This window comes from Schistocerca cancellata, chromosome 1 (genome assembly GCF_023864275.1).
Source record: "Schistocerca cancellata isolate TAMUIC-IGC-003103 chromosome 1, iqSchCanc2.1, whole genome shotgun sequence".
Classification (NCBI taxonomy): Eukaryota; Metazoa; Arthropoda; class Insecta; order Orthoptera; family Acrididae; genus Schistocerca; species Schistocerca cancellata.
The window spans coordinates 1,241,993,052-1,242,013,336 of NC_064626.1; the positions used below are offsets into that span (position 1 = coordinate 1,241,993,052).

Consider the following 20,285-nt stretch of genomic DNA (forward strand, 5'->3'; position numbering starts at 1 on the left):
GGATCAATTGTGGGCCCTTCGCAGGTCTTCCTGAGCCTGGCACAGGAGAAGAAATCGCGGGGTATCGCATCAAACTAGGGAAGTGTGAAACAAAACACAGCTTTTGCGGCACACCGGTACACTCACCGAAAACAACGGAAGATGGTGACGACAGAGCGCCTGCACTGATGGTGACGCGCGACACGAAGCGGCGACGGCGCCGAACTGCACGCCGTCCGTGGCAGACGACCGCTAACTGGCGAATCGCCGGCAGCCTTTAAGTGCCCCGAGCATGCACCGCCTGTTTAGCGATAAGCCGCTAGCAGGCCTGCGGCGATACGTCCGCCTGGCACCGTGCGACGACACATCGAAGTGCTGACAGAGCGGAGGGAGTCGCGTCCTTCGCCAGCACTTTTCTGTGTGAGGCGTTCTGCCGAAAGGCAAGTCCTGCGGCACTCAGGTCAGCACACATTCCACGCTGCCCCCTCTCTAGCGCCGTCTACATTAGTAAACGGCCGATGTAGCCAGAGACGAGTTGAAGGTTGCGTATCCGATAGCGTCAAGGGGCAACAAAAATTTCATATTCACTACCTCATATAATTATGGGCCGCATTTAAAAATTTAAAGGACTATTGTAATGTACTGGTTAAAAGGTGTACATCTACATCTACATGGATACTCTGCAAATCACATTTAAGTGCCTAGCAGAGGGTTCATCGAACCACTTTCACAGTTTTCTACTATTCTAATCTCGTTTTGCGCGCGGAAAGAACGAACACCTATATAATTCCGTACGAGCTCTGATTGCCCTTATTTTATCGTGATGATCGTTTCTCCCTATGTACGTCGTTGTCAACAAAATATTTTCGCATTCGAAGGTGAAAGTTTGTGATTGGAATTTCGTGAGAAGATTCCGTCGCAACGAAGAACGCCTTTCTGTTAATGATGTCCAGCCCAAATACTGTATCATTTCTGTGACACTCTCTCTCGTAAGTCGCGATAATACATAACTTGCTGCCTTTCTTTGAACTTTCTCGATGTAATCCGTCAGTCCTATCTGGTAAGGATCCCACACCGTGCAGCTGCATTCTAAAAGAGGACGGACTGGCGTAGTGTAGGCAGTCTCCGTAGTAGGTCTGTTACATTTTATAAGTGTCCTGCCAATAAAACGCAGTCTTTGGTTAGCTTTCCCCACAACATTTTGTATGTGTTCCTTCCAATTTAAGTTGTTCGTAACTGTAATACCTACGTATTTAGTTGAATTTACGGCATTTAGATTAGACTGATTTATCGTGTAACCGATGTTTAACGCGTCCCTTATAGCACTCAAGGCCCCCGAAATAGACAACATTCCATTGGAACTACTGACGGCCTTGGCAGAGCCAGTCCTAACAAAACTTTACCATCTGGTGAGCAAGATGTATGAGGCAGGTGAAATACCGTCAGACTTCAAGAAGAATATAATAATTCCAGTCCCAAACAAAGCAGGTGCTGACAGATGTGAAAATTACCGAACTATCAGTTTAATAAGTCACGGATGCAAAATACTAACGCGAATTCTTTACAGAGGAATGAAAAAACTGGTAGAAGCCGACCTCGGGGAAGATCAGTTTGGATTCCGTAGAAATGTTGGAACACGTGAGGCAATACTGACCATACGACGTATCTTAGAAGCTAGATTAACGAAAGGCAAACCTACATTTCTAGCATTTGTAGACTTAGAGAAAGCTTTTGACAATGTTGACTGGAATACTTTCTTTCAAATTCTGAAGGTGGCAGGGGTAAAATACAGGGAGCGAAAGACTATTTACAATTTGTACAGAAACCAGATGGCACTTATAAGAGTCGAGGGGTATGAAAGGGAAGCAGTGGTTGGGAATAGAGTGAGACAGGGTTGTAGCCTCTCCCCGGTGTTATTCAATCTGTATAGTGAGCAAGCAGTAAAAGAAACAAAAGAAAAATTCGGAGTAGGTATTAAAATCCGTGGAGAACAAATAAAAACTATGAGGTTCGCCGATGACATTGTAATTCTGTCAGAGACAGCAAAGGACTTGGAAGAGCAGTTGAACGGAATGTACAGTGTCTTGAATGGAGGGTATAAGATGAACATCAATAAAAGCAAAACGAGGATAATGGAATGTAGTCGAATTAAGTAGGTTGATGCTGAGGGAATTAGATTAGGAATTGAGGCACTTAAAGTAGTAAAGGAGTTTTGCTATTTGGGGAGCAAAATAACTGATGATGGTCGAAGTAGAGAAGATATAAAATGTAGACTGGCAATGGCAAGGAAAGCGTTTCTGAAGAAGAGAAATTTGTTAACATTGAGTATAGATTTAAGTGTCAGGAAGTCGTTTCTGAAAGTATTTGTATGGAGTGTAGCCATGTATGGAAGTGAAACATGGACGATAACTAGTTTGGACAAGAAGCGGATAGAAGCTTTCGAAATTTGGTGCTACAGAAGAATGCTGAAGATTAGATGGGTAGATCATATAACTAATGAGGAGGTATTGAATAGGATTGGGAAGAAGAGAAGTTTGTGGCACAATTTGACTAGAAGGAGGGATCGGTTGGTAGGACATGTTCTGAGGCATCAAGGGATCACCAATTTAGTATTGGAGGGCAGCGTGAAGGGTAAAAATCGTATAGGGAGACCAAGAGATGAATACACTAAGCAGATTCAGAAGGATGTAGGTTGCAGTAGGTACTGGGAGATGAAGAAGCTTGCACAGGATAGAGTAGCATGGAGAGCTGCATCAAACCAGTCTCAGGACTGAAGACCACCCCAACAACTACATATAGCACTCAAGTGGATGACCTCACACCTTTCGTTATTTAGGGTCAACTGCTACTTTTCACACCATTCAGATATCTTTTCTAAATAGATTTGCAGTTTGTTTTGATCTTCTGATGACTTTATTAGTCGATAAACGACAGCGTCATCTGCAAACAACCGAAGACGGCTGCTCAGATTGTGTCCCAATCGTTTATATAGATGAGGAATGGTAATCTTCCATTAAAGTGTTAATGTTACTGTAAAAGTAAGATGATTGGTAAATCCTAGAATTAACTGGTGAAACCCAAGTCTTACCATCACGGCGTGGTAAGAGTCCGAAATTTCTTATTATATGCATAGATTTCGAACTTTTGCCAAGAGACGTTGGTAAATCTGAGGATGTACCCATACCAACTGGTAAAACAGTATTCATTAAAAAAATCAGCTTAGAAATTTATTGAAATAGTTTGTATTCGTTGTAAATTTACGTATTTTAAACATTCTTGCGGCGTCCAGGTCACTGTGCGCCACGTTTTATTGGATTGCGTTTTATTTTCTGACCAGCGGGTCGCGGCTGACTTGCCAGCGGACCTGCCATCTCTTTTAGGCAACACTCGGACGGATGTGGATAAAGTTTTAAAGTTCTGTGCCCTGTCAAATGTTTTTACAAAGATTTTAGGGGGAGGATTTTAATTTGCTCACTGTGTGACAAGCTCGCCCATATTTTATGTAAGTGGCTAGCCAATAACAATTTCCTGTGACATTCTTGTTGATATGTTTCCCCTTTCCTTAGGTTTTACTTTCTTATGTAGCATTTTCCTTCTTTTCCTGCTTTCTTTGAGTGTGTGCTTTTGTTTTCTTAGGTCTGTCCACATTCGTTCCCTTTAATGTGTGTCAGGGCGGTGTTGACCTCGATGTTGAGCGCCCATAAGCCCCAACACACCACCACCACCACCATCTTGCATTCCAATGTGATTATAATGAGCAATATTCCATGTTAGTGAAAACTGTTGTAAAAAACGTTACATTATGAACGTTAATTTTTGTTACAACAAGGCTGACTATTGTGGTAGTGAAAACTGTTGTAAAAAACGTTACATTATGAACGTTAATTTTTGTTACAACAAGGCTGACTATTGTGGTATTTATTAATATGGAAGACCATTTACACAAACATTTTTTAGTTGAACACTTTTTAAGCAATTGCACTTTTTGAACCCTTTTCCTCCAACAAAAGACTAGTTGGCAATCACTTCCCATAGATTAACATCTTCTCTTGCTACTTCTTCGACGTTGATAAAATTATCCTTGCACAATGTAAATTGGTTCCTAGTGTACAATGACTTGAGTTTACCAGCTTTGGTACCAAGCTGATAAAATTCGTCATCCTGAATATTTATCGCTATTGCTATTAGAAATTTCGCATCAATTTGTGCCCCGTCTACATCCGGTACTTTAATTCTCACATCCCGTCCGACTGAAGGTTTTGGAATTTTGTTACACGAGGCTGCTTTCATTTTCTTCGCCTGCAATTGAAGACCTTCTTTGGCAGCTTCTCTGATCCGTTTCACTTCATTAACACTGTTGGAAGTTGTCAGCGTCTCGTCATAACCATCAGCTGGTTCCGGTGCCTCGTTGTTAACTGTTGTCAAATCCTGCATCTCTGGTGCTTTTTCACCTGCTGCAAGCGCACTTTCTACCTCCGCTCCTTCTGTTCCTGTAATTGATTCAGTGTCATCAATTCCTTGGCCGTCATTTTGAGTTTCCTATGAGTCAGTGGAAGTGGTGTATAACATTGCTTCCAAGTCTTCTTCAGTGTTTATATTTTTTATTAAATCATGTGGAACAACTGAGGTCGCAATGCCCATTTTCATTGGAACCCCAGACATGTCTTCATATGGTGAACATCTGATCGCTTCATGATAAGCCCTATTTTTCATTGCTTGCACAAACCTCAGCCCTTCAGACCATTTTGAAGTTTCATTTGGTTCCTTCCAAGTTGGTAACATATTTTCGAAATCTTGATTTCCTGTATCGTCTGATCCCTGAGACTGACTGTGCCTCGGCTTCTCGTGGACTGTCTTTATACCACTCCACAACCCACATAAACTTTGAACGGCTTGGTTACAGAACTCTCCATCATTATCAGAATGAAGGATACTTGGGGCACCAAAGATGATGAAAATGTCTAAAAGATTATATGCTACTTCATCAGCTCTTTTAGAAGTTATTGCGTGGAGGATAACAAATTTTGTCAAATGATCAAGATATACAAGTATGAACTTCGACGTATTATCTGGGTTTGTCTGCATGTCGATAAAGTCAGTTTGGGATCGTGAATTCATTTCACTGTCTCTTGATAGGTTTCACTACAACACACCTTTTCAGTGTTTTTTGCTTTTTCTGACATGGTTCACATAATTTCAAACAAGTAACGATTGATTCAACACTCACATTCTTGTACTTACGATTCAGTTCCATAGTAATCCGTGTTCGGCCGCCATGCCCTATAGCAATGTGGGTGTGTTGCAGTACGTTAAACAGTTCATCAAAACGAACGTACTACCGAGCGAGGTGGCGCAGTGGTTAGCACACTGGACTCGCATTCGGGAGGACGACGGTTCAATCCCGTCTCCAGCCATCCTGATTTAGGTTTTCCGTGATTTCCCTAAATCGTTTCAGGCAAATGCCGGGATGGTTCCTTTCCAAGGGCACGGCCGATTTCCTTCCCCATCCTTCCCTAACACGAGCTAGCGCTCCGTCTCTAATGACCTCGTTGTCGACGGGACGTTAAACAACACTAACCTCACGAACGTACTAACGAATTTCTTCTTTTCCAGTACACGCTGGCGCTATGAGTTTCTCCTCCGATTTTGAAAACATCACATATCTTCAAACGTCTGTAGTGAACAGATTTTTTATTGGAAACGATTTTTGAATTTTTCACTTCACCTAACAGAATATTATAATGCTCAGCATCTGCATAAAAATTATTGTCCTCCTTCTTATTCACTTAAAGCCTTCTTCTTATTCACTTAAAAGTTCGTAAAATCTGTTACGCATAACATCACTAATTCTGATGCAAAGTTGCAGAAGAAACACCCCTAAAACGAGTCGGAAAGATGACTGTACGCAAAATGCTGGACACTAAGTGAAACTACGCAGCGAGTAGCGGAATGAGAATTCATAATTGGCAACAAAGAAACTTATCTGAACACAAAATTAAAGCAGTAGACAGTGTCAAAGTTTTAGGACTACAAATTCACCACAACCTAAACTGAAAACTCGCAGTCTAGACTCAATGAAACGCCTTAGTTCAGCTACATTTGCACTACACATGATAGTAGAAGCCGGCCGGAGTGGCCGAGCGGTTCTAGGCGCTACAGTCTGGAGCCGCGCCACTGCTACGGTAGCAGGTTCGAATCCTGCCTCGGGCATGGATGTGTGTGATGTCCTTAGGTTAGTTGGGTTCACGTAGTTCTAAGTTCTAGGGGACTGGTGACCTCAGAAGTTAAGTCCCATAGTGCTCAGAGACATTTGAACCATTTCATAGCAGAAATAGGTGATTTAAAAATGAAGGAGTTCGTTTATTCGGCCTACTTCCATTCACTAATGAACTATGGAATCATCTTTTGGGGAAACTCCTCTTACAAAGAGAACATTTTAAAAAATTCAGAATCGAGTCATTAGTATTATATCTGGTGTCAGTCCTAGATCATCATGCAGAGACCTCTTTCAGAAACTTGTTATTCTTACTACTACTTCTCAGTACTTATACTGATTGATGTCCTTTGTCATTTCCAACGTGTCTCTTTTTACACAAAACAGTGCATCGTGAATAGTTTGACAGAGTATTGAAAGACCTAAGTCGAACCAAAGCCCCGGGAGTAGACAACATTCCATTAGAACTACTGACAGCCTTGGGAGAGCCAGTCCTGACAAAACTCTACCATCTGGTGAGCAAAATGTATGAGACAGACCAAATACCCTCAGACTTCAAGAAGAATATAATAATTCCAATCCCAAAGAAAGCAGGTGTTGACAGATGTGAAAATTTCCGAACTCTCAGTTTAATAAGTCACGGCTGCAAAATACTAACCCGAATTCTTTACAGAAGAATGGAAAAATGGTAGAAGCCGACCTCGGGGAAGATCAGTTTGGATTCCGTAGAAATGTTGGAACACGTGAGGCAATACTGACCCTACAGCTTATCTTAGATCTAGATTAAGAAAAGGCAAACCAACGTTTCTAGCATTTGTAGACTTAGAGAAAGCTTTTGACAATTTTGTCTGGAATACTCTCTTTCAAATTCTAAAGGTGGCAGGGGTAAAATACAGGGAGCGAAAGGCTATTTACAATTTGTACAGAAACCAGATGGCAGTTATAAGAGTCGAGGGGTATGAAAGGGAAGCAGTGGTTGGGAAGGGAGTGAGACAGGGTTGTAGCCTCTCCCCGATGTTATTCAATCTGTATATAGAGCAAGCAGTAAAGGAAACAAAAGAGAAATTCGGAGTAGGTATTAAAGTCCATGGAGAAGAAATAAAAACGTTGATGTTCGCCAATGACATTGTAATTCTGTCGGAGACAGCAAAGAACTTGGAAGAGAAGTTGAACGTAGTGGACAGTGTCTTGAAAGGAGGATATAAGATGAACATCATCAAAAGCAAAACTAGAATAATGGAATGTAGTCAAATTAAGTAGGGTGATGCTAAGGGAATTAGATTAGGAAATGAGACACTTCAAGTAGTAAATGAGTTTTGCTATTTGCGGAGAAAAATAACTAATGATGGTCGAAGTAGAGAGGATATAAAATGTAGACTGGCAATGGCCAGGAAAAGGTTCCTGAAGAAGAGAAATTTGTTAGCATCGAGTATATATTTAGGTGTCAGGAAGTCGTTTCCGAAAGTATTTGTGTGGAGTGTAGCCATGTTCAAATGGCTCTGAGCACTATGGGACTAAACATCTGAGGTCATCAGTCCCCTAAAACTTAGAACTACTTAAACCTAACTAACCTAAGGATATCACACACATCCATGCCCAAGGCAGGATTCGAACCTGCAACCGTAGCGGTCGCGTGGTTCCAGACGGAAGCGCCTAGAACCGCTCGGCCACACAGGCCGGCGGAGTGTAGCCATGTATGGAAGTGAAACATGGACGATAAATAGTTTGGACAAGGAGAGAATAGAAGCTTTCGAAATGTGGTGCTACAGAAAAATGCTGAAGATTAGATGGCTAGATGACATAACTAATGGGGAAGTATTGATAAAATTGCGGAGAAGAGTTTGTGGCACAACTTGACTAGAAGAAGGGGTCGGTTGGTAGGACATGTTCTGAGGCATCAAGGAATCACCAATTTAGTAGTGGAGGGCAGCGTGGAGGGTAAAAATCGTAGAGGGAGACCAGGAGATGAATACACTAAGCAGATTCAGAAGGATGTAGGCTGCAGTACGTGCTGGGAGATGAAGCAGCTTGCACAGTATAGAGTAGCATGGAGAGCTGCATCAAACCAATCTCAGGACTGAAGACCACAACAACAACAACAACAACAGTGCAAAACACGATTATAATACCAGAACCAAAAATAATCTGTACAAGGACTATAAAAGTTTAACATTAGTGCAAAAAGGAGTCAAATACATGGGTACTCATATATTCAGTAACTTACCAGAGCATATCAGAGGTCTTGTAAGTTATAAGGATCGGTTTCAGGGTGAATTCAAGCACTTCCTGTTGGCCAACTCCTTCTAATCCATCGATGAATATCTTCACAAGTATTATAGCTCAAAACTCTGTCTGCATTGGAATTATACAATATCCATGTATATGAGTTAAAAAAAAGAAAAAAAACTTTGCCTCTTTCCACATTCCAGAGACTCCTTTCCAAGGGATCCATGGTAAACGATAAATGTAATGTAATGTAAAAAGAAACTATGAATTGACTAATCACATGTACGAAGTTATATTGATATCCGATCATGTCTTTTGGGTACTTCAGTGTTTCTTTTCTTTTTTTTTTCAAGCACTGTATCATTTATTTTCATGTCTTGTTGTACAAATGCTTCTGAGACAAAAAAGAAATCCAGTTATTGTAACTGACTGTATCGGCGGTGGGAAAAGCATCTGCTCGTGTAATTAAAATAACACAATTACCAAAGCGTGTAGTGTACCGCTACTGAACGAACGAAGTCGATCGATAAATTTATGATGATGTGGTATCTGTTTTAATTTGCATATTCTTCAGTTCTCTGAATTTCGTCAGCTTTCCTCCTGTGTTATCTGTGGAGATGCATGAACTTCCCCGCCTCGCTGGACAGGGAATTACCCGTCTCTGTTTATCTCTGTGCGCAAACTTGTAGCCTTGAGTAGACCGCGAACTGTGATACTATACTTCGTCACGAAACTAGTGCCAACCAGCCGGTATAGTCTTGAATATCATTGTGGAGAGAATATTCAAAATGTAAAAGTCGTGTGAATAGGGCCTCCCGTCGGGTAGACCGTTCGGCGGGTACAAGTCTTTCTATCTGACGCCACTTCGGCTATTTGCTCGTCGATGGGAAAGCAATGGTGATGATTAGGACAACACAACACCCAGTCCCTGAGCGGAGAAATTCTCCGACCCAGCCAGGAAACGAACCCGGGCCCTTACGATTGAGATTCTGTCGCGCTGACCACTCAGCTACAGGAGTCGGACATTCATAATGTATTCTGCAAGGAAGAAAATGGAAAGATGAGTTCCATTTGGTCCCTGTCCGCAGCGGCGATGAGTTTTTTAAATGATTGAAAGCCGCTTGCAACTGTCATCTGTTATTTAGTCGTTGTACGACTGAACAATTTCGGACTTAAACCAGATTCAAGTACCCTATAAAACTGAAGTGTATTATCAATCAGAAAAAGTTAAACACAATAACAAGTCACATCTTAAGCTGTGCTAGGGTTAATGCAACTTACTACCCAAAGCATTCCTCAGTAATACATTACGCCATACAAGACTCTGCACCAGTGTAGGCCTATATTTAAATAGCAACCATCGGCATTGTGGGGATGCCGTGCCTCGCTACTGTCATTAAATAATAGAATGATTATCTGGTTTAAGATGGTTTGGTTGCTTGAAAGTTTACTAATGCAGGCTGTAAGTCAGTAGTATTTACTTGTGTGTGTTATCGTAAATGCAGATCTGGGGACGTCAGTTGACAACCTAAATGTGGTACTGAGCTCAAAGCCACATCACTTACATGAAATTGAAGAGAATTCCCCGTCTGTGGAAACCGATTTCATTCATACGCAAATAAATAAGCAAACTAAGCATTTCACGCTCTGTAGACTTGATTAGTGCGAATTGTTTGAAAAAAAATGTGACTGTATTTTTTTTTTAAAAAAGAACCTCTAATGTCGACTTGTATAAGAATGTAACCTCAAACATACGAAAATTTTTGCACTGACGTAAGGCCCTGGCAAAATAAAGAAATTGACAGAACCTAAATTGTGCAATGGAAATTACACTTTACAGTCAACGAAAAAATTCGCCTCCTGCACACCGCAGTATTCACTGGCTTTTAAAGATTCTATGACACCACAGTTCTGCCATCGCAGCATACTTTTCCTAACTGTTTTTCTGACTCCGTTCTTCAAATATGTCTTTTTCCTTTACAAACGTTGTTGTTGTTGTGTTCTTCAGCCCAGAGACTGGTTTGATGCAGCTCTAGATGCTACTCTATCCTGTGCAAGCTTCTTCTTCTCCGAGAAACTACTGCAGCCTACATCCTTCTGAATCTGCTTAGGATATCCATCGCTTCGTCGTCCTCTACAATTTTTACCCTCCATGCTTCCCTCCATCACTAAATTGGTGATCCCTTGATGTCTTACTAACCGATCTCTTCTTCTAGTCAAGTTGTGTCACAAATTCGTCTCCTCCCCGATTCTCTTCAGTACCTCCTCATTAGTTACGTGATCTACCCATCCTATCTTCAGCATTCTTCTGTAGCCACCACATTTCGAAAGCTACTATTATCTTCTTGTCCAAACTATTTATCGTCCATGTTTCACATCCATACGTGGCTACACTCCATACAAATACTTTTAGAAAAGACTTCCTGATACTTGAATCTATACTCGATGTTAAAAAATTTCTCTTCTTCAGAAACGCCCTTCTTGCCATCGCTAACCTACGTTTTATTTCCTCTCTACTTAGACCACCATCAGTTGTTTTGCTTGCACAAATAGCAAAACTCATCTACTACTCTAAGTGTCTTATTTCCTAATCTTTCATCTTATATCTGCCTTTCAAGACCATGTCCATTCCGTTCAGCTGCTCTTCCAGGTCCTTTGCTGCCTCTGACAGAATTACAATGTCATCGGCAAACCTCAAAGTTTTTATTTTTTCTCCATGGATTTTAATTCCTACTCCAAATTTTCTTTTGTTTCCTTTACTGCTTGCTTGTATACAGATTGACTAACATCGGGGATAGGCTACATTAGCACATCAAATAACATCATCAAAAAACAGCCGTCTTACAAAGACGTTATGTGGAGTAATTTAGTAATTGTAGTTATTGTCAATACGGCTCCTTTACTGTTGTTGGGTACGAAAGACATAGTTTCACTAGCTGCATAAAAATAATTTGTTTGGACACACTGTGCATGCCTTATAAGAGACTATAGGCAAACATCTGATACAATATTTTTGGTAGCGTTCATTGTTTCTATAAAGAAATATTTTATTACAACATGTGAGATGATGATAGCATGTGAGCAGTGTAACGACTGCCTCTTAATGTATATCAAAGTGCAGACCACTGGTCAGCTATCTTGTTAGTGTACGTATTAAATATGTTGTTGGTTGGACATTTATTAACGTCAGTGGCTAACTAACTGGATAGTAAATATGAGAAATTTACTTTTTTTGAATATTAATGGGTTTCAAAAGTTTTAATATTATACGAAGTGAGCTGAATACAACACACGATATAGTTTAAAGGTTTTCATATTTACGATGTGAGCCTGGCTACAGCTGGTAAGCTATGGAGCGATAATATGGCTTATAATATAGATAGGATTTAGGCTGCTAAATTATATAGCGCGCAGGAAATCGTGTCACAGGCAAGGTTAGTTGAAAGTCTGCTAAGGCAGGCTTACCGAAATGTTGAATGGAACAATATGTAACTGTTATTGTCACCAAGGCAACTGTATTGTGATTGGATATGTAAGGCAATGTTTTAGTAGCTGTATAAAAATAATCAGCATGTGCATGATATGTACACCAGATGAGAGATGTGCAGGCAGACATGATAACCAGTGGTGATAGCGTTCATGTATTATTTATGAAGTGGGTTGATGATAATATACGATCACTATAACACTTTTAACTTAATGTGTAGCAAGGTATAGACAACGTGTCATTTATCTGGTCACCGCACATATGAAATGTGCTGAAGGCAGGACATTTCTGAGTGTCAGTATTTCACTAACAGTAAAGTAAATATGAGGAATTTGCCTATTCCAGTGAATATGTTTTAAAAGATGTAATGTTTTACGACGTCACCTGAATATATCACACAAAAGAATTTGAATGTTTGAAGATTTTAAAATTTGCAATGTGAGCTACTCATAGCACATGATGTGGTTCAAGGAAGAAAAATTGGGGTAAGAGAATGTAAAAAATGATATAAAATAGATAAATAAGATGAAAATAAATACAGTTATTGCACTTGGTTATGTGAGTCGAGACTGACAGACATTGGTTTTGGGCACGCGGCATAGTGGCGCTGCTTTGGTTTTATTATAATGCATCTTGTATCATGATTACGAGTATCTATGTAAAAAAAAAAAAACATGTAAATGATTGAAAGTGCAAGTAACGTCTCGGTTACGTCCAAGGCTGTCACATACCACTGCTAGCGACCAGGGTAACGCAGTGCTTCAGTTTTGTGCCGTGCGATGTGAAGAAAATCGCAATGTATACTCATATAAAGTTTAAAGTTTTCTATTCATGTAATGAACATTTGGTCACTCACATGTACGTTGATGGACTGAATGATTAGATTTACGGCAGAAGCATTAAAAATATGTTTTGCACGGATGGAAAAATTTTGTAATGCTTCATGTAACGCTCAACTTATATATACAATTGTGTAAGTATATTGTAATTTTCACCTTTGCCAATACTAACAAATCTTTTGTTGACTTTGTTGTAGTCTTCAGTCCAAAGACTGGTTGGATGCAGTTTTCCATGCTACTCTATTCTGTGCAAGCCTCTTCAGCTCCGATTACCTACAGCAACCTACATCCTTCTGAATCTGCATAGTACATTCATCTCTTGGTCTCCCATTGCTATTTTACTCCCCTCTCCCATCCCCACCCACAATTCCCTCTAATACTAAATTATTGATCCCTTGGTGTCCTAGAATGTGTCCTATCAACTGATCCCTTCTTTTGGTCAAGTTGTGCTACAAATTTCTTGTCTTCCCAATTCCATTCAGTACTTCTTCATTAGTTACGCGATCTACCCATCTAATCTTCAGCGTTCTTCAGTAGCACCACATTTCAAAAGCTTCTACTCTCTTCTTGCTGAACTGTTTATTGTCCATGTTTCACTTCCATAAATGGCTACGCTCCATACAAATACTATTAGAAAAGACTTTCTAACTCTTAAATCTATACTCAATGTTAACAAATTTCTCTTCTTCAGAAGCGTTTTTCCTGCCAGTGCAAGTCTACACTTCATATCCTCTATACTTCGGCCATTAACAGTTATTTTGCAGCTCAAACAGCAAAACTCATCTACTGTTTCAGTGTCTCATTTGCTAGTCTAACTGCCTGAGCATCACCTGATTTAATTCGACTACATTCCATTATCCTCGTCTTGGTTTTGCTGACATTCACCTAATACCCTCCTGTCAAGATACTGGCCATTCCTTTCAGCTGCCCTTCCAAGTCCTTTGTTGTCTGTAACAGAATTACAATGTCATCGGCAAACCTCGAAGTCTGTATTTCTTTTCCCTGGACTTTAATTCCCACTCCAAATTTTTCTTTGTTTTCCTTTACAGCTTGTTGAATGTAGAGATTGAATAACATCAGGGTTAGGCTATAATCCTGTCTCACTCCCTCGGTTAGAAAACGGACGTGATGGTCCTTAACTAGTCAGCGCAAAAAAATGACTTTCATCGCAACTGTGACGGACATTGGAAAAAAATAAAAATATCTCTTACTTTCCACAAGCAAAATCTTACAATCGCGTACCACGGCTCGAAGACATTTGCGAATAAAAAGTATTTTCCAAAGTCGATCGCGTGCTCCAGTTCGACAATGTCAATTTTCATTGTAAAGATACAGTGTTATTCCTAAGACCTCTTTCTGTCGCTCACCTCTGTTGCGCCACTTTTCACCGTAGTTCGGCGTCCACTCCTTCCCTCTCACACCTTCCCCCCCCCCCCCCCCCACGCACCCAGCTGCCCCCCCCCCCTCCCGCCCGCCATCACTATAGCTGTGTGGATAAGTTAGTTCTAATGTCGGCGGAAGCCAGAGAAATTCGACCTCCCATAGGATGATGTTCTTGAAGCACTGCATTGTTCAGAAGCGTAAAACTATCGGTCCTTTAGTTTCTTGCGAAAGCATTCCTAGGAACACACACATAATCTGTACTTTGATGTTCTAGCTGGTATCCTGCGGCACCTTAACAGCCCCCGAGGTCAGAAGCAGTACCAGGTAGCCTGGATAATACGCCATCGGCAGCTGGTAAATTTTCTAACCACTGCGAAAAACCCACTGTCAAGAGTTAAATAAAGGGATTACCATGGGACTTAACATATGAGGTCATCAGTCCCCTAGAACTTAGAACTACTTAAACCTAACTAACCTAAGGACATCACACGCAGCCATGCCCGAGGCAGGACTCGAACCTACGACCGTAGCAGTCGCGCGGTTCCGGACTGAAGCGCCTAGAACCGCTCGGCCACACCGGCCGGCCCAGGGCGCAGTCTTGCTGTCTTTACAGATCTGCAAATACCTTGATGTTGGTCATTAAAAACATTGACGTTGGGAACAAGGTGTCGCTCTGCAGAGGACTGTGTACCGTTCTATAGCTCCCAGACAGGTTAAAAGTATTTGCCGGACCGGTACTCGAACCCAAAACCTTCCCCCTCGCAGGCACCCAGTTATCCCGGCAGTAGCTCCCTCCTTCTTACCAAACTTCGTAGTTCTCCTTCATACTATGCTGGAATCTCAGTCACGGCTGAAAGCACATGGTGGAGGACTGGTTCAATCACAGCGCAGGCTGTGACAGCCGATGATGAATGGCGGTACAGGTTTGGTACACGCCTGTGGCAGACAACGAGTACGCTGAAAACAACACGAGTCATCGCGCTTGCCAACTAGGAACTCTGCAGGCAGGTTCCATCGGTAGGTAGTCTGTTTTACGGACGGTTTACACATGAGGGGCAGTCAAATGAAAACGGAACAGACGGGGAAAAATATGAAACTGTTTATTATTTCAAATGTAATCCATTCCGAGCGGAATGAAAATTTAATCATTTAGCTGATGAATATTTGCATTACGTTCGATAAACAGCGCATTGTCACGGTTCGCGCAGCTCCTCCAGTCGGAAGTTCGAGTCCTCCCTGTTTCGTGTCCTTTGCGCAATGTAGGTTCTGTCAGTTCTGTATTTTACCAGGGCCTTATGTCAGTGCATTAGTTTTCGTGTGTTTCAGGTTACATTCTTATACAGGTCGACATTAGAGGTTCTTTTTTTCTTAAAAAAAATACAGTCACTTTTTTTGGTTGAAACAATTCGCACTGGCCGCGCGGGATTAGCCGAGCGGTCTTAGGCGCTGCAGTCATGGACTGTGCGGCTGGTCCCGGCGGAGGTTCGAGTCCTCCCTCGGGCATGGGTGTGTGTGTTTGTCCTTAGGATAATTTAGGTTAAGTAGTGTGTAAGCTTAGGGACTGATGACATTAGCAGTTAAGTCCCATAAGATTAAAAAAAAAATTAGCACTTACCAAGTCTTCCGAGCGTGAAATGGTTGGTTTGCTTATTTATTTGCGTATGATTGAAATTGGTTTCCGCAGACGAGAGATTCTTTTCAGTTTCATGTAAGTGATGTGGCTTTGAGATCAGTAGCACATTTAGGCTGTCAATTCACATCCCCAGAGTTCCATTTACCATAACACATACAAGTAAACACTACCCACTTATAGCCTGCATTAGTAAACTTTCAAGCAACCAAACCGTCTTAAACCAAATTATCATTCTATTATTTAATGGCAGCAGCGAGGTAATGGTATCAAATATTTAAACTTTCAAAATATATCACTTACTCTAATTATCTCACAGCGTAAAAGATTAAAACTTTTCAGCTCATTCATCTCCAAAACAGGTAAATTCCTCACGTTTACCGTATGGATAGAAAGACCATAGAAGTTACTGAATAATCTGCCTGCAACACGCATAATACGTGCACTGACCAGATAAATGACAGGTAGTCCACACCTTCTTATACATTAAGGTGCAGTAATTACAGTGGTAATTTGCCAGCGTCATCTCACATTATAGAACAAAACTTTCCTCATAAAATAATGAATCTTAATACCAACCATTATCAGACATTTACCTATACGTCTCATCTGGGATGCATATTACATACTTAAACAACCGGACAACCCAGAAAACATACGTTTTTCATATTAGGTGCATTGTGCTGCCACATACTGCCAGGTACTCCATATCAGCGATCTTAGTTGTCTTTAGACATCGTGAGAGAGCAGATTGGGGGCCTCCGCGGAACTCCCCGGCTTCTAACGTGGTCAGGTGATTGGGTGTCACTTGTGTCATACGTCAGTATGCGAGATTTCTACACTCCTAGACATCCCTAGGGCCACTGTTTCCGGTGTGATAGTGAAGTGGAAACGTGGAGGGACACGTAACAGAACAAAAGCACACAGGCCGACCTTGTCTGTTGACCTACAGAGACCGCCGACAGTTGAAGAGGGTCGTAATGTGTAACAGGAAGGCATCTGTACAGACCCTCACATGCATCAGGATCCATTGCATGTTCTACGACAGTTAAGCGGGAAGTGAGAAAACTTGGTTTTCATGGTAGAGCGGCTGCTCATAAACCACACATCACGCCGGTAAATGCCAAACGACGCCTCGTTTGGTGTAAACATTGGACGACTGAACAGTGGAAAAACATTGTGTGGAGTGAAGAATCACGGCACACAATCTGGCGATCAGATGGCAGGGTGTGGGTATGGCGAAAGCCCGGTGAACGACATTTTCCAGGATGTGTAGTGCCAACAGAAAAATTCAGTGGCGGTATTGTTATGGTGTGGTCGTATTTTTCGTGGAGGGCATGCACCCCTTATTATTTGCGTTGCACTATCACAGCACAGGCCTACATTGATGTTTTAAGCACCTTATTGCTTCCCACTGTTGAAGAGCAATTCGGGGATGGCGATTGCATCCTTCAACACGATCAAGATCCTGTTGATAATGCACGACCTGTGGCGGAGTGGTCACACGACAATAACATCACTGTAGTAGACTGGCCTGCACAGAGTCCTGAACTGAATCCTGTAGAACACCTTTGGGATGTTTTGGAACTCCGACTTCGTTCCATGCCTCATCGACCGACATCGATACCTGTCCTCAGTACGGAACTCCGTGAAGAATGGGCTGCCGATCCGCAAGAAACCTGCCAACACCTGACTGAACGTATGCTTGCGAGAGCAGAAGCTGTCATCAAGGCTAAGGGTGGGCCAACACCATATTGACCGTTTTCAGCCAGGTGTCCGGATACGTTTGATCACATGGTGTATAGCCAGCTGGATTCCGTATATTTCTAAAAACTCCTCGGTCGACGTGAACCCGTCACAATTCTAACGAGTTGTTGTGGATCATTCACACCTCTAACGAGAACTCTTAGATTCTTCAAGAAAATAAAAATATTTAATACCCAGGTTGCTGGGCCTATCCTCCATCAGTATGTTGGAACTTCACATTTGGTCTCGATCGATACGTGGATCTTCTGTGGTTGTCACCAGGGGGCAGACGGAAGATGGGGAATACAGAGGCGCGCATGCGCAGTTAGTGCGCTCTGGCGACAGTGCTCTTAGGGCGGTAACAAGTAGCGGTGTTTTGACCTGCAAGGATCGTAACCGCGGTGTTTTCGGAAAGAACGCTCAGCTGTGTTTCTGGATTTGCCTCATTCCAGGAGAGGCCTAGTGCAGCGTGGAGTGCAATTGGCAGCGAGCAGGAGTCATTCACCCGTTAAGAGTTTTACCTCCATCTTAGAAAGGCGTAACAAACTCAACGCAGCGTACCATCTGTCCCACAATCTGTACAACGAGAAGTGCTTTTCAAAGAACGCTAAGGGCTGTCATTACAGAACTGCTGTCAGACCACAGTTTCTGTACGCCGCAGACGCCCTCTTGATGAACAGAAAAGGCACGATGGATGACCTGGAGAAAGCCGAAAGACGTATTCTCAGAAAAATTCATGGCCCGAGATTGCTCCCAGATGGAACCTACCTATTGAAGTCTAGTTCTGAACTGCATCAACAGTTAGACTCAGCCAACACCAGTATGCGACGTAGGGGGCTCATGTTCCATGGGCACCTACAACGATTGAACAACAATAGACTCAATAAGAAGATCTTCTCATTGGTTAAAAGCTACAAGACTAGAAGCATGTGGCTTAATGAAGTACTAAACGACTTGGATTCGGCTGGGATCTCTGATCTCTGATCTTGAGGTAGAAGATCGTTCCAAATTTTATGCTATGGTCTTGGATCCCCACCACGTAGAGTCCCTAAACGTCGGAAGCTCCTTTCACAGGAGAAGAACGGGAAATAATCAGCACCACTCAAGAGATATTGGGAACGGAAGAGAGCATCAAAGAAGAACTAGTCATAAGGGCTCCAAACTGGGCTTAAATCAATAATAATAATAATAATAACAAATTCTAGAGTTTCATGGTTTGTATGGTGTGCAAAATTCGTCGAGGAATCTCTCTTACTTATGAAGAAAAGTGTACTTATAGTGTAACTAGGATGTTTAGGTTTTTATGTTGGTAACGCCACGTAGTGCTGTGTATGAAAATCGCTGACTGCGCTGTGTGCACTCTGTGACTGATTGGACTCATTGTTGGATTATTCGCTTGTGTAGTGTATGGTTGTAGCACGTGAACAGCGCGTAGCGCTGGGCAGTTGGAGGTGAGCCGCCAGCAGTGGTGGATGAGGAGAGAGAGATGCCAGAGTTTTGAGAGGTCACTATGAGAGGACGATCTGGACGTGTGTCCGCCAGAAAAAGGAAATTTGTTTAATTTTATATATATATATATATATATATATATATATATATATATATATATATATATGTCTGATTGTGTCTGTATGTCTGTATATGTGTGGATGGATATGTGTGTGTGTGCGCGCGAGTGTATACCCGTCCTTTTTTCCCCATAAGGTAAGTCTTTCCGCTCCCGGGACTGGAATGACTCCTTACCCTCTCCCTTAAAACCCATATCCTTTCGTCTTTCCCTCTCCTTCCCTCTTTCCTGATGAGGCAACAGTTTGTTGCGAAAGCTTGAATTTTGTGTGTATGTTTGTGTTCGTTTGTGTGTCTGTCGACCTGCCAGCACTTTCATTTGGTAAGTCACATCATCTTTGTTTTTAGGTATATATATATATATATATATATATATATATATATATATATATATATAACATTATTGAGGTATATACATTGTTTGTTCCCTATCAAAATCTTTCATTTGTTAACTGTGCCTATCAGTAGTTAGTGCCTTCAGTAGTTTGAATCTTTTATTTAGCTGCCAGTATTGGCGCTCGTTATAATGCAGTAGTTCGAGTCACGAAGATTTTTGTGAGGTAAGTGATTCATGAAAGGTATAAGTTATTGTTAGTCAGGGCCATTCTTTTATAGGGATTATTGAAACACGGATTGCGTTGCACTAAAATATTGTGTGTGAGTTTAGTGATGATCAGAATAAGTAAAGAGAAAATTCAGTACGTTGAGTTTTGCTCAGCTGTTTGAAAATAAAATAATGTAAGAGTTTTTTCAGCACGGTCATTCTTTACATCCAAAGGGGAAGTTACATAATAGCAACAAACGCAGCCAATAGTGAGTGAAAAAATGATGATATTTCAGACGTAAAAACACTTATTTTCTTATGTTTTTGAACTTACACTACTATGAGGGTAAATCCGGAATCCTTCCTGGCCTTGCTGACAACGTTTTATGAATTTATTTGTAAAAGTATAGACAGTGGTAATGAAAATGTCCTGTGGTGCCTCTCCTGCTCCAAGTCGGCCTGTTTGACGTCCTCCCCCCTTAAGGCAATACCAGTAAACTGTTGTAAGTCTATTCAACACGATCGAGATACACTACTGGCCATTAATATTGCTGCACCAAGAAGAAAAGCAGATGATAAACGGGTACTCATTGGAAAAATATATTAAACTAGAACTGACATGTGATTACAGTTTCACGCAATTTGGGTGCATAGATCCTGAGAAATCAGTA

General features: G+C 41.6%; 1 protein-coding gene across 2 annotated transcripts in view; it reads right to left on the minus strand.

Annotated features, from left to right (window-relative positions):
* The window catches only part of LOC126094765 (scoloptoxin SSD14-like), a 452,119-nt gene that overhangs the window by 244,239 nt on the left and 187,595 nt on the right, over positions 1–20,285 (minus strand). Inside the window, exon 1 of one of the 2 annotated variants that reach the window (XM_049909328.1) lies at positions 127–231. The exons of the other annotated variant lie outside the window; for it this stretch is intronic. The gene's annotated coding sequence lies outside the window, so the exon portion shown is untranslated. Of the gene's footprint in view, positions 1–126; positions 232–20,285 lie in introns of those variants that run through there. 2 annotated transcript variants of the gene reach the window in all.